The sequence below is a fragment of the Tursiops truncatus genome, chromosome 1, assembly GCF_011762595.2.
Source record: "Tursiops truncatus isolate mTurTru1 chromosome 1, mTurTru1.mat.Y, whole genome shotgun sequence".
NCBI classification, from domain to species: Eukaryota; Metazoa; Chordata; class Mammalia; order Artiodactyla; family Delphinidae; genus Tursiops; species Tursiops truncatus.
In genome coordinates, this window is record NC_047034.1 from 104,076,918 (window position 1) to 104,090,076 (window position 13,159).

Below are 13,159 nucleotides of genomic sequence, written 5' to 3' on the forward strand. Positions count from 1 at the left end.
CCTAAATATTGGATATAATTTTTACTAAATATGTGTATATGAAACTTATTTTGTATCATGTTTTATGAAATTTTGTTTCAATGATTTTGAAATCGTTATTATCTATTTCCTCATCTCCCCCATTCCCTGGTAAATTGAGAGTTGATTATATCCTTTTGTGTAGTTCTTTTTTTTTTTTTTTTTTTTTTTTGCTGTACGCGGGCCTCTCACTGTTGTGGCCTCCCCCACTGTGGAGCACAGGCTCCGGACGCGCAGGCCCAGCGGCCATGGCTCACGGGCCCAGCCGCTCCGCGGCATGTGGGATCCTCCCGGACCAGGGCACGAACCCGTGTCCCCTGCATCGGCAGGCGGACTCCCAACCACTGCGCCACCAGGGAAGCCCGTGTAGTTCTTTTATTGGACTATAAAAGCTCCTCATCTACTCAACTAATATTTATTGAATATGTGCAAGGAACTGTCTTATTCTTTTTTTTTTTTTTTTTTTTGCTGACAGTGCCTAGTACAGTGCCTTGCATGGTATAGGCAATTGGTGAATGTTGGTTGAATTGAACAAAATTATTTACTGCATACTTTACATGTAAAAGTCTCTGTGCTGGGGTTACTGTGAGACAAAAATAAATATAAGGCTTGATCTCTGTTTACTCTCTTCACCTCTCTCTATGCCAAACATCCTCTGACCTCCACCCTAATTAACACACGTCATAATATTTAAAATTCCACAAATGAGACTGTCTTAACAGTTTTGGTCCTCAGAGGTGGGTCCTCTTCGGGTGAGGCCCTAAGATAAATCCAAACTTGGACTTGACTTTATTACTAGGATAGTAGGTTTTTATTTTAATTGAAGTATAGTTGATTTACAATGCTGTGTTAATTTCTGCTGTAACTAGGATAGTAGATTAATCAATGTTTCTTTTTCTTCTTTTTGCCTGCAATTCAGAAGTATTGGGATGTGGAGAATTAACCATTTTTATCCAATATGAAATTGCATTTTCTTTTTGATTAGGTCATTTGAGACCACAGTTTACTTTGTATCTTTTATTGGGTAACCCCATTCACTGGAAAAACTAATAGATTCATATACTTTGCTAATAATGTCAAGTTTTAACACTTTAACAATAGCCAGTCTGGCTTTTCCTTTCTTTCCTTTTTGTTTTCAAAGATTCTGCCCCAGGTCAGAGCATTCTTTTATTACAGTGAGTAGATGTGCTTTGTGAGTTTTCTCCAGGGGTCAAACTGTTTTCCACATCTTGATTTTCATTCTCAACTGCATTTTCCTTTTAATGTCTTTAAATATTTTGGCCTTGAGCCACATAATCTGTCTTTGGATTTTTCTAGTTGCCTGCATTTTTTTTTTTTTTTTTTTTGCATTACCTTATTCAAGATTTCTGCCCTTTTCAAGGTTTCTCCCTCATAGAAGGTTTTTTGACATCTATTTTGTTTATAAAGAATTTCATCAACCATGACTACTTTTACTATTACAATTATCACCATTATTTATACTATTTCTATAGTATTACAGTTTAGTTGCTTAATTCTTGTATAAACAAGCAATTTCTTTAGTGAGACAAGTTCCTGATCATGGTTGAGTTCTATTTGCTGGTGGTGTGATCTGATGCACATCAGTCAGTCAGTGGTGTACACTCACAACAGAGTTTTTGTTTTTGTTGGTAACTGCTTTTGTAGTGATATGTTATAAGAACATTATAATTTTATTTATTGTAAGTCCAATAGTAAACTGATAATGTCCAATTTTAATGGATTCTACAGATGAAATAACCCAAAAGACAACCCCCCCAAATTAGCTGAAAATTTATATACATTTGATTGTTTACCCATTTGTGTAAATAAAGAAGAAAATTTTGTATTTTGAAAGAGTCCAAAGAGCTGTGTGACGTTGAGAAGATTACCTAACCTCTCTTTGCCTCATTAGGTTTTAGGTTTTAATGAAATTGAATGAATTAGAACAATGCTTGGTAAATAGTAAGCACTCAAAAGTGTTAGCTATTATTATTAACTAATTCAGCAAGTATAAATACCTGTTGTTTGGAATCTATGTTTGCTGATAATGATGATGAAGTCACCATCCTATAGAAAAGGGAGTGTTTCTCATTCTTGTTAAATACGTGCAATTACAGTGTATTCCTCTGAATGCCAATGACATCTTGAGGGTTTGGAAAAGCAGAGTTTTACGATAGCTGCTAAACTAACTAATGAAAACTTTTTTTTTTTTTTTTTTGAGAGCCCAGAGATTCAGAACAGCCAAAGAACTTATTAAGGCAGGACTAGTAGATTCCTCAGGAAATTTTGATTCATGTCAGACATGTTAGCAACTTTTATGTTTGCTCAGTTCAAAAGCAACGAGAATAGCTCCTAATCAATGTTTCTCAAAGTGTGGTCTGTGAAACTCTGCCCTCAGACTCTGGGGTGGATACTTGTTTAAAAAGTTTTCTAGAACTCTCTCGGGACCTACTAATTCTTTGAAGGGTAACCAGCATACCGGGTGCTTCTTACATAACTTTAATTCGGAGACCCACAACACATTCAGTAATGCAGGGAGAAAGTATGTTCACAGAATCAAATTGGACCAAACCCAGGGAACCTTTTAGGGTAGGCTTTTCCGTTAACTGAGATGCTACACTTGATGCTCTGCTTGTCCATCAAGCATCTCCCAACAATTGGTCCCCTTAAGATCCAGAAACCTTCTTCTGCCATTACTCTACAGTTGTGACCAGCAATGTCGAGTCCTTTAGCTGTTTTCCTCAACAGTCGAAAGAAAAGGAACTGTGGCCCTCTCGTGATTGTGGAAATCAAATATGGGTCTGTTCCACCTTAAAGGGCCTAGACTTGCCTAAGTGTTTGGGTCTTGCAGAGTTTGGGCACCACCATATTTGGAGCGTGCCTACTTTGGGGCGGGAACCTCCTTGAGAGTGATTAGGTCAGCGCTGGGGGAGGTGACCTTGTTGGGTTTCTGGCACCCGAGAACAGTGGTGCACTGTTTCTGCTGCACCCTTTGGTGTAATTGGCCCAGACGCTCCACCAGCGCGAAGCCGCCGGAGAGCTCCTCGCTGGCCGCCCCCGCGGCCCGCAGCTCGGTAAGAGGCGGGAAAGCAGCGCGCCTGCGCCGTGGGAACCGGGGCCGAAGGCGAAAAGCGGGGAGCGGAGGGGGGCCGTTGGAGCCGAGTAGCGTACAGAGCGGCGTGTGACGCGGGGACGCCGCGCGCTCCCAACGTCGCCCCGGTTTGACGCACACGGCACCAAACTGTGAGTTTCAGGGGTTATTTGGTCGGATTCGCCGGGACCTGTGTGGGTTTCGGGCCTCTGGGTTGTGGCGGCGGCGGGACTGAGGGTGGCGGAGGAACTTGGGGGACCCGGCCTTCGGCGCTCGGGCCCGGGGAGCTACGCCCTAGGCTGGGTCCCAACCATCCAAAAGGACGCATTTTGCCGCACAGGCTAAGATGGCGGCGGCGGCCGAGGAGGCGGAGTTGGTGCTACACAAGGAGTCCGGGACCCGGGTTCGGGGAGGCGGCGGCCGCGGCGGCCGCGGGGGGCGGCGGTGCCTGAGGTGAGCGGCGGCCGCCGCCGCGGGGCGGGACTCGGCGGAGGTGGGGAGGGGGGGACTTTTCCACGGCGGCGTCGGAGGATCCGGTAGCGGACACAAAGGGGCAGAGCTGGGCACTAGACTTGGGGGTTTTGTTTAGTCACATGAAGCTGAGCAGCCAGTGAGCAGTAGGGGGAAGGGGCCGAGATCAGGCGGCTTGGGGAGCCTTGCGGTCGCCATTGCAATGCACTGAGTAACGGGGCGGTCCGAGAGCAGCCACCAACCCCTCTCTTTGGGGCTGCTCTGCCTCGGCCAGAAGCGTAGGCTCTGGCGTTAACTGTACACACCCCTCCCCTAACGTGGGACCAGGACCGCAGAGCCCTCCCCTCCCCCTGTTTTGCAAGATCTTATGCCGATAGGTTCCTGGGAAGTAACAGCAAGACGTAAATCGCTCAAAGTGTTTGGGTTGCCAGGGGCTTGGTGGGTGTCCAGCTAAAGCTTTTTGCTTCTCCAGGTCTGATTCCCTGGCCTTTGTGTCCCTGGGAGCTTAATCTCTGCCAGAGGAAAGCAGGTGTGCTCCACTCCTCCCGTGAACCTGAAGATGAGTTGTCCCAGACCCTTCTCAGTGATTGGAAACTTAGGTGGTGGAACTAACGGTTTCTTGTTACGAGACTTCCACAGACGACTCTCGTGTTGGGATCCATCCATGGTTTAGCAACATTAGTGGAAAACTTTTCTTGAACTGTTTTAAGTAATATTGACATAAATTTAGTTGTTATAAAACTTTTATGTTTAGACTTCATATTTTGTGTGGTCATTAAGAAGTACTCAACGAGGAGAGAAACACAATTGAGAGCCTGAATGATGGTCCTGTTTTGTATACAAGTTAATAAATTCAACAGAAATAACCAAAACACCATCATCTATTCTGGCCAGTCCTAACTAATGCCAGGCTTGTTGCATCTGGATGATAGATTAGATTTGCCTTAATAATATATTGCCTCTCTGCAGTAGTTTAGTTACATAGTTTTGGTCCCACAAGAAAAAGAGCATTTCAAAAAATAGACAACTCAAATTGCTCAAAGAAAGGAAACCTGCTGTTTGCCTTCAGTCATATGTGTAAGTATCCAGGGAACTAGATGGCAGCAATATTACATCGATAGGTTTTTGTAAGAAAAAATTATAAAGAAGTTACAGTTTAGTTTAGACATTTTAATAGGTGAAACACGAAGGCTTGACTAGTATTAATGCAGTGATACGTATGTTGCTGTTAAAATCATGGTGGTGTAAGTTTTAGAATTTCTAACAGTTTAAACTTATACTGCACTTACATCTACATCGTACTTGGTATATTTGTAATATTTGAAGTACAAAATTTGGAAACAACTAATGTTTTGGCTAGGTCACATTAACAAATTAAATTACTTGAAGGGATATTTAAGCACATTTATATAACTAGCTTTAGATCCCTGTTCAAATCGAATTTGAACTTTTCAACATTACTTAAAACTTTCATTTTCCTTGTTTTTTCCCAGATTTATGTTTCCCCCCTTTTAGGTTTTCTCCTTCTAATAGAGAACACTCTTGTATTAATGAATAGGAGATATATTAATATCAGCAAAATTATTATTGAATCATATAGTTTTAGTGTAGAAGGAATCTTAGAGAACAACTAGTATTACTCTCTCTTTTTCAATATATTAAGGGCCAGAGATGATTAAGTTAATGGCATGATGGAAAATTGTCTCTCAACTTATACCCCATTGGTCTTTTCATTGGTCACATTGCTGGGATAAGGAGGTGACTATCTGCAACTAATAATGGTTATAAAACAAAACAAGGGAGTATGCTTGAGAGTACTTGTTATTCAGATACTATTATATTAATGAGAAATTCTGTGACAATAAAACTTTTATTTAACTTGATATGGTAACTTAGTTTTTAAAGTGACTTCCAAAGTGAAACAAAATCAGTTACAAAATCCAGACATTTCAGATAATTTCAAAGCAATGTTGCTTTTGAATTCTGAGGTTTCCAAAACAATCGACTCAGAGATTTGAAAAACAAAACAGAACAGGTAGCTTGATAAACTTCTTGGAAAGTTTGAAGTAATTGCCATTTCTACTAGTTATTAGGTAAGAAATGAGATAGAGGCTTGAAACAGTGATGCTAGTGCATTTCATTTTGTAATAGTGTTTTAGTTGGAAAAATGGACATACCACTTTGCCTCCTGTTAAAAACAACTTGTTAAGACTAACTAGTACTACTGCTGAGTAGTAAATCTGTAACATCTGTTAGGAAATTCAACAAGTAGTAAAATCATTTATGATGGGATCCCACAGTTATCTTTAACTTCTTTAGATATCACGTTTAAAAAAAACAGGTAATTTGTCTTTAGGTTTTAAAGTTTTTATGGGTCTTTTAAGGTGCACTTAAATTATTGATTTTTCTAGGAAAGTTGATATATTTCTTAATTTTCAACACTATGTGAGTGGATTTAATTATACTTTGGTTTTGTGATAATTGAGATTACTCCTGGATTCTCTGTATCAATAATTATGAAGTGAGTCTGTCACCTGCAGACCTTAAACTTTTTGCAGGTTTAATTTGTCATTCAAGTTATAAAAGAGGGAGAAGTTTGTTGTGGTTGAATTGAGACTGTATTGGGTAACAGGAGGAGAAAAGAAAGACTCAAGGACAGTTACTTGAAGTGGTGGGGTTACCTGCAATTTAAAAAATTTAAAGAAATTGGTTGTTAGAAAAGATCAGGTTCATCTTTCTCTCACCCCAAATATATTACTAGTGTTTAGGGTTACTTATTTAGACTCTTCTCAGAATGTGATTCTGAAGGAAAGCAGGGGATCTTACTCTTGTGGGAATGCTTTTCTCATGACTCCTTTTTCAGACATATATTAAGGCAACTATAGCTTGCACCGAATGCAGAAATTGGAATGTTGAATTATCCAGCCCTAATTTTTAAAGAACAGTAGTTTTAGCAGTTCTTTTTTAATGTTTAAAACATTTTTAAATTGATAGTCTGTAAAATAAAACATGAGAATAAAGGATGGATACTATAATGTTTTGGATAGATATTCAAATAAGCTCTAATTTTTTTACATTTATTTGTTATTAATCCATCTGGTATAGAGAATGTCTGCTTTGTAGATAGAGAATCTGTAAATATTGAACAGAATTGTGTAGCACTGACTGAAGCCGTTTTAGAAGTGTTGTCTTTTAATTCAGGTTTATTAGGAGGGAATAGCTGCTTTTAATAGTGCAACCCATTTATATCATTGAATTTTGAGAAAACTGAGAATAATCAAACTGATTCTAGCACTAGCTCACCCTGCTGGTTGGCTAAAGTATTTCTCTTCTTTCCCCTCTTAAAACTAAACTAAACTAAACTAAACTAAAACACCAAACATAAAGATCACTTGAGACCTAGAAGGTAGAACACCAAGTTCAATTCGTGGTCTTTCTTCAGATAGCTGGAGTCTCCATGAAAAAGGTGTATTATTATTCTCTGTAGGGCCTCAGTTGCTGTACTGTTTAATTTTTTCTTCGATCTGCTGAAGCTGAACTGTGAAGTTACTATCCTCTCTGAATTTACTGGGAACTCTTATGTGATTAGGAGGAGTTAGTATGTTTTTGTTCCTTTAAATTCAAGATAAAAGATCCTTTGACTACTGAGAGATGTTAGCAGTCCTGTGAGATAAACTTTCCAGGAGGAGAAAAGTCGAGGATTTCAAGAGGAGGAAGAGGAGAAAAATGCTAGGGTAGCAGCAACAGCAGTGCATACTTCTCTTGGATGAAGGAAAGCGAGACTGTATTAAGATAAGCGTTTCTAAGAGATTTCGCTTGTACCTCTACTAACGGTTGCCCTAACTCCTCTTCTGTCTGTAAGCTGTAGCCTTCCCATTTCATTTGGGATTTTTGGAACTGTGATTTTGTAGGTAGCTTTGTTTAAAGTATGGATTGAGTGATTTGTTTCTTGAAATATGATTCTGTTAGTCTAAACTGTGATAGAAGTGAAGTTGGTTAGAGTGATAAACAATGTTTTAGGTATTAAGCTTTTTAGAATGTATATCGTTCATTGAAATTGAAAATACAGTTTTCTTTTGTTTAATTGAAATATAGTTGATATACAATATTATTTTAGTTTCAGGTGTACAACTTAGTGATCAACATTTAAATACATATGGAATGATCACCAGGATAAGTCTGGTAACCATCAGACCCCATACAGAGTTATTATAATATTATTGACCATATTTCTTATGCTGTATATTATATTACCTCCCCATGACTTACTTATTTTAAAATTGGAAGTCTGTACCTCTTAATTCCTTTCACCTATTTTGCCCATGCCCCTCCCCATTCTGGCAACCACCCCGTTTGTTCTCTGTATCTATGGGAAAATACAGCTTTTAAAAGACTTTGTACAAAGTCAGGAAACTAAATATGTTGTGAGTCAAAAGGACAATTTCAAATTAAAAAGCACCTAATAAAGTGTTGGGATTAAAGTTCAGTTTACAAACCATATTTACCTGTATTATATCAGTTATTTATCTAATATTTATGAAGGTTGAACATTTTTATCCTTTCTTCCAGAGTATTTATCCTTTTACTTGAAAGCATAATATCTTTTCATCAATTTCTTGAGGAAGATGTCAAACATAACTAGTATTTTCAAAACACCAATTACTGGGGAGGGGGATGGTTCCTAATTATTGTTGAATAGTTTGTGCAGGATGGGAGGATAAGGTTTAAAAAGTGTAAGCCTTGAAGTAAAACTGGTGGGGTTAAGATCTAGCTGTGTGAGCACTAGGCAAGTAGATTTAACAATAAGAAATCTTCATAGAGATTTAGGTTTATATTACATAATTCATGTAGTAAAGTCCTTAGCTTTCTGATATGTAATGAATGCTGAGTAAATGTTAGCTGTTAGAATAATAGTTATTATCATCATTGTTTAATTGTGTTTCCTACAGTAACGTGAAATTTTCACCTGTGAGTGATCTGAAGTTGTATACTTTTTCTAACGTTCCATTTTGAGGCCCATATCTACAAAGGAAGTAAGAGACAGTCATCAAATTGTGGCATCTCCAGTTCTAGCAGCTAAAGCTATAACCAGGGTCAATATTTCGGGAACACATTCTCTTTTATGGCTGCCAGCTAATGATGATGATGATAATAATACATTGGGAGTGAGTGCATTTGAGTGAAGGGCTTTCCCAACCCGTGGGTTGGTTTGCTTCGTTACAACATCCTCAGTTTCTCCACTCCCCTTTAAATTCTTGACCATGAGGATGGTGGTGACCATTAGTAGAGAGAAGCGGGTGAGTGGCTATGTGTATTTGTATATAAAGTACACAGAAACCCCAGATGAGAGTGAGGAGTGGCTTCAGCAGAAGCTAGATTGAGGAGAAGAATGTTATCGTTTCATTACTTAGTCTGAGTCAGGGGATTTCCTCAAACAGCATTTCCTTTTGCTGTTTTCCTCTCTACACTTCTCTTTGTTTTGTATATATCTGTGCTGGTATAGTCTTAAACTTATTTCCCACTTTAAGTTTTTCTTGTACCACCTACCTTCCCCACCACAAACACAAATTTTAAACTTTAAAAGAAACTGTAAAAGGCAGTTAGTACTTTTAAGTTCACATGAGGAGGGGGTGTGAGTATGAAATATTAGAAGTTTAATATTTGTTGAAAAAATACTTTCAATTGTTTGGAAAAGGAAGTGGGAGGAAGTCACCGATAATCTTTTCACCATTATATAATCATTAGTATTAAAGGAAAGGGAGATGAGACTGACATTAATTAAGCATCTAGTATGTATTCCTTATAATTATGCTGTGATATATATATATTCCCATTTCATATGCAGGAAAACAAACTCAGACTTGGGTCACGTAGATAGTAAATAGTAGAGCAGCCAAGTTTCAACCTAGGCATATCTTGATTCTACAGATGAGACCTTTCTATTTTGCCTTCCTAGCCTTTCTTTCTGTATAGCTACGTTTTTACCTTATACAGTTGTAAGTTTTGTCTCCTCCTTATGAAACGTAACATTATAGAAGCGTTTTTCTGCATACCCTTATTTCAAGTGGTGTCTTATTGCCCGCATTGTTTATTCATACCACCATATAAAGGTTCTTTGTCTTGGCTGCTGGACATTGATACAGTGATATTGGTCAAAATAGAAGCTGCTTATTTCTTTACTCAGTGACTAAGATGAAAAATAATTAATTAGAAAAAATACTCTAATATTTTAGAGTATTAAAATACTCATATTTTAATAATAAAAGTATTAATAAGAACTAATACTCTCTGGGATTAGAAATTCTACGAGTTTAATACTACTATCTATCCTTTCTGGTGAGACATTTAACTCAAAATGGATATATGTAAAATGTAGGTGACATTTTCAGTTTATAGCCATATGAAAACAGAAGTTAAAATATTTTTACGCTTTGAAATGTCTTAAGCTTCCTTGTTAAAAACCTTTAAAGTTGATATTAAAATTAAATAGGTACTTAAATCAACTGTTTAGTTATTATTGATAATTCTTAATGTAATAATCTTTAATATATAAAAAGAGAAAAGCTTAATATTGAATTTCTTACACTCGTATTGGGTGGAGGCCATATATTAAAAGATAATTTGTGGGACATTTATAAATCGCTTGTATAGGTCAGCACTGCCGAGTAGAAATCTGTTGAGCCACAATGTGATTTAAATATTTTCATAGCCACATTAAAAAATAAAAAGAAATAAGTAAAATTAATATTAACTTCATTTTATTTAACCTGGTATATCCAAAATATTATCATTTCAATATGTACACATTGAGATACTTGCCATTCTTTTTTTCACACCAAGTCTTCAAAATCCAGTGTGTATTACATACTTAAAGCATATCTCAGTTCAGACTAGCCAGACTTCAAGTGCTCATTAATCACAGATTGGACAGTGCAGATATAGACAGTAAGTTCTATACAAGTATGGAGAAAGGGTAAAGTAGAAATGGAACTGAGTCTTAAAGGATAGTTGAGAAAATAGTATGCTGGGGAAGAACATTCCCAGAAAGAAGTGATGGGAATTAAAGTAGGAGACATTATTAGAAACCAGATAATAGAGTGGCTTGAATCCAGCTTAGGGAATTTGGTTTCTACGTGTGTGTGTGTGTGTGTGTGTGTGTGTGTGTGTTGGATAAATGCTGGAGGGTGTCTAATCCATGTCTTGCACATGAGCACTTGATGAATATTGAATTAACATTTAAGTGAATTAATATGAGGCAGAAAAAGAAAAATGCTGGCAGAATACTAACAAAGCCTTGTGGGTCTCATAAGGGGAAAGAGTTGCGTTTAGGGAATATTGGTGTTCTGTGATTAGAAATATGATAGAGAATGATGAAAAAGGATGAGAATTGAGAAAAGCTTTATAGATTTTACCATTATTGGTGACTTGTTGTTAAATGTTTTATTTATATATAATTTACATATATTGAAGTGCACAACGTTTATTTGAGTACAACTCAGTGAAATGCCACAAATAAATATACCCAGGTAACTTCAACCCAGATCAAGATACATAACATTTTCTTCACTGAAAAAGGTGCCTTGTGCCCCTTCTTATTAATTCTTTCTCAAAGAAGTAAACATATTCTGATCTCCATCATCTTAAATAGTTTTGGCTTATTCTTGAACTTGCTTATGGCATATTTGCCCTTTCCAAGGGTAGTGAGAGTTGATGCCTGAATCTGTCTCTTTCTTTTCTATCATTGGCATTGTTGGATGAATTTGGAGGTAAATCAGATGATAAGTAGTTGGTACTGTGGCCCTGCTTTTTTTTCCCAGTGTGATATATACCAACATCAGAGAGATATTTCTTAGTTTTCATTAATAGTAACTTTTTAGAGGTTAGTTTTAATGACCAGAAAATTTGTTTAGAATGCAGGGGTTTGAATTGCTTCCATAGATACCATAGTTGTCTGGCTTGCTTTCATTACAGTATTCTCTAGGCATATAGCCAAGAAGTAGGTAGAAGAGATCTTGGATTGCCTCCTTATATAGCTGCTTTTTGGAACGTCTTTATTAAGTAGCTTCTAGGCATTATGTAAGTTAGCTTTCAGGCATTTCAGATTACTTAATAAGGTATTTGAGTATTTCTGATTGTGATTGTAGGGGGAGGAATAAATTGGTGCACTTTTGTTTACAGGTAAGTATCCACTCTCAACCAGAAAGATTTTGCCATTTATGTGTAAAGAATGAGAATGCTCCCTTAAGGACAGTTGCACAAAAGTTTGAATGGTTAAAATCCATGAAGGACACTTTGTAAATGGATCTGCAATGGAATTATTGATCATGATTTTTTTCTTGTAGTGCTTGAGTCATTTTTTTCCAAATGGGATTAATGGTTACAGCATTGTTTTTCATAACTATTGAGCACTGGAAGCCTTATTGTAGTGTAACAATTGGTGCTTTTGGGAGAAAGATTTTTTTCTGAAATATGTATCACTTACAATAAAGTTGTTAAAAGTACATAACAATGAAAATATGTATCATCACATTCCAGTATGCCAAGTTTTGAGGAATATGTTTTGTAAATTGTGCAGAAGTGGACATGAAAATACTTTCTAATTAATGTTTGAATTGTGAATGTTTTTGAGCTTATGAATGAAAGTATTTATATGAAGTTTTGTTTTTTGGAATTTGTACCAAGTTTGCTTAATATACTCTTGCTCCAAGAATTTTAATTGTTGTCTTGAAGAAATAAAACCTCATCTGTGAACTTTTATTATGTAGGTTTTGTATTTGTGAAGTATAGAAGGCCAAAGTAAAATTGATTAGATTAGACATTGAAAAAGTTTATTATCTATAAAATATTAAGACTTTATATAATAGCTTTTTTGGGCTAGAGTTAGAATATTACAAACAAAACAATTAGCATGTTATTATAGCTTTAAGACCTGACTTCTGTGTGTAGAAAAAAAAATATTTAAGGGTATGTTCTATGTTTTTGTGTTGTTTTGAAAAAATGAATGTTATATTTGAATTTTGTTTTGGGAGATTTAATTTTTTTGTATTCAGAAAAACCTTGTTTCCATGGTTGTATTTCTCCCAACCTTCACTTATTTTAACTGGGTTAATTATTATACACAATTCATTTAGTACCACACTAGGGTAAGACTGCAGATACATAGAGCAAATGATGTGGTTCCTGCTCCAAAGAGGTCATTATCTAAGGTACAACTTAAAGAGTGCTTAATAATGAAATATTTGAATTACTGGACTGACACAAAATCATATGAACAGTATACAGTAAGACTGGAAAAGATTCTTGGGAAAAATACTTTTTAATCTAGATTTTGAAGAAGTGTTATGTAAAGATTGGTGGAGAGGGTAGGGAGTATCAGCTAGGGGGAGGGTATGTTAAAAAGTACAGAGATGGATCTTGTGGAATACAAGCATTTTCCTTGTTTGAAGTAGCATCTATTTTAAATGAATGTAATGAAAAATAAAACTTACAAAGTTGTGGCCTGAGCTGGAGGAATCTAAAAAAGTTTGGATTAGAAATAAGGAATTCTACTAAAGGCCATTGAACAGAAATACATGAAGG

General features: G+C 36.8%; 1 protein-coding gene across 11 annotated transcripts in view; it reads left to right on the plus strand.

Moving 5' to 3' along the window:
* Positions 1 to 2,959: 2,959 nt before the first annotated feature.
* The window catches only part of ZNF644 (zinc finger protein 644), a 114,720-nt gene continuing 104,520 nt past the window's right edge, over positions 2,960 to 13,159 (plus strand). The window contains exons 1-2 of one of the 11 annotated variants that reach the window (XM_073811250.1): positions 3,143 to 3,261; positions 4,053 to 4,657. The gene's annotated coding sequence lies outside the window, so the exon portion shown is untranslated. Of the gene's footprint in view, positions 3,093 to 3,113; positions 3,262 to 3,326; positions 3,563 to 4,052; positions 4,658 to 13,159 lie in introns of those variants that run through there. The other 10 variants (XM_033863639.2, XM_033863633.2, XM_033863652.2 and 7 more) reach the window with 10 other exon arrangements.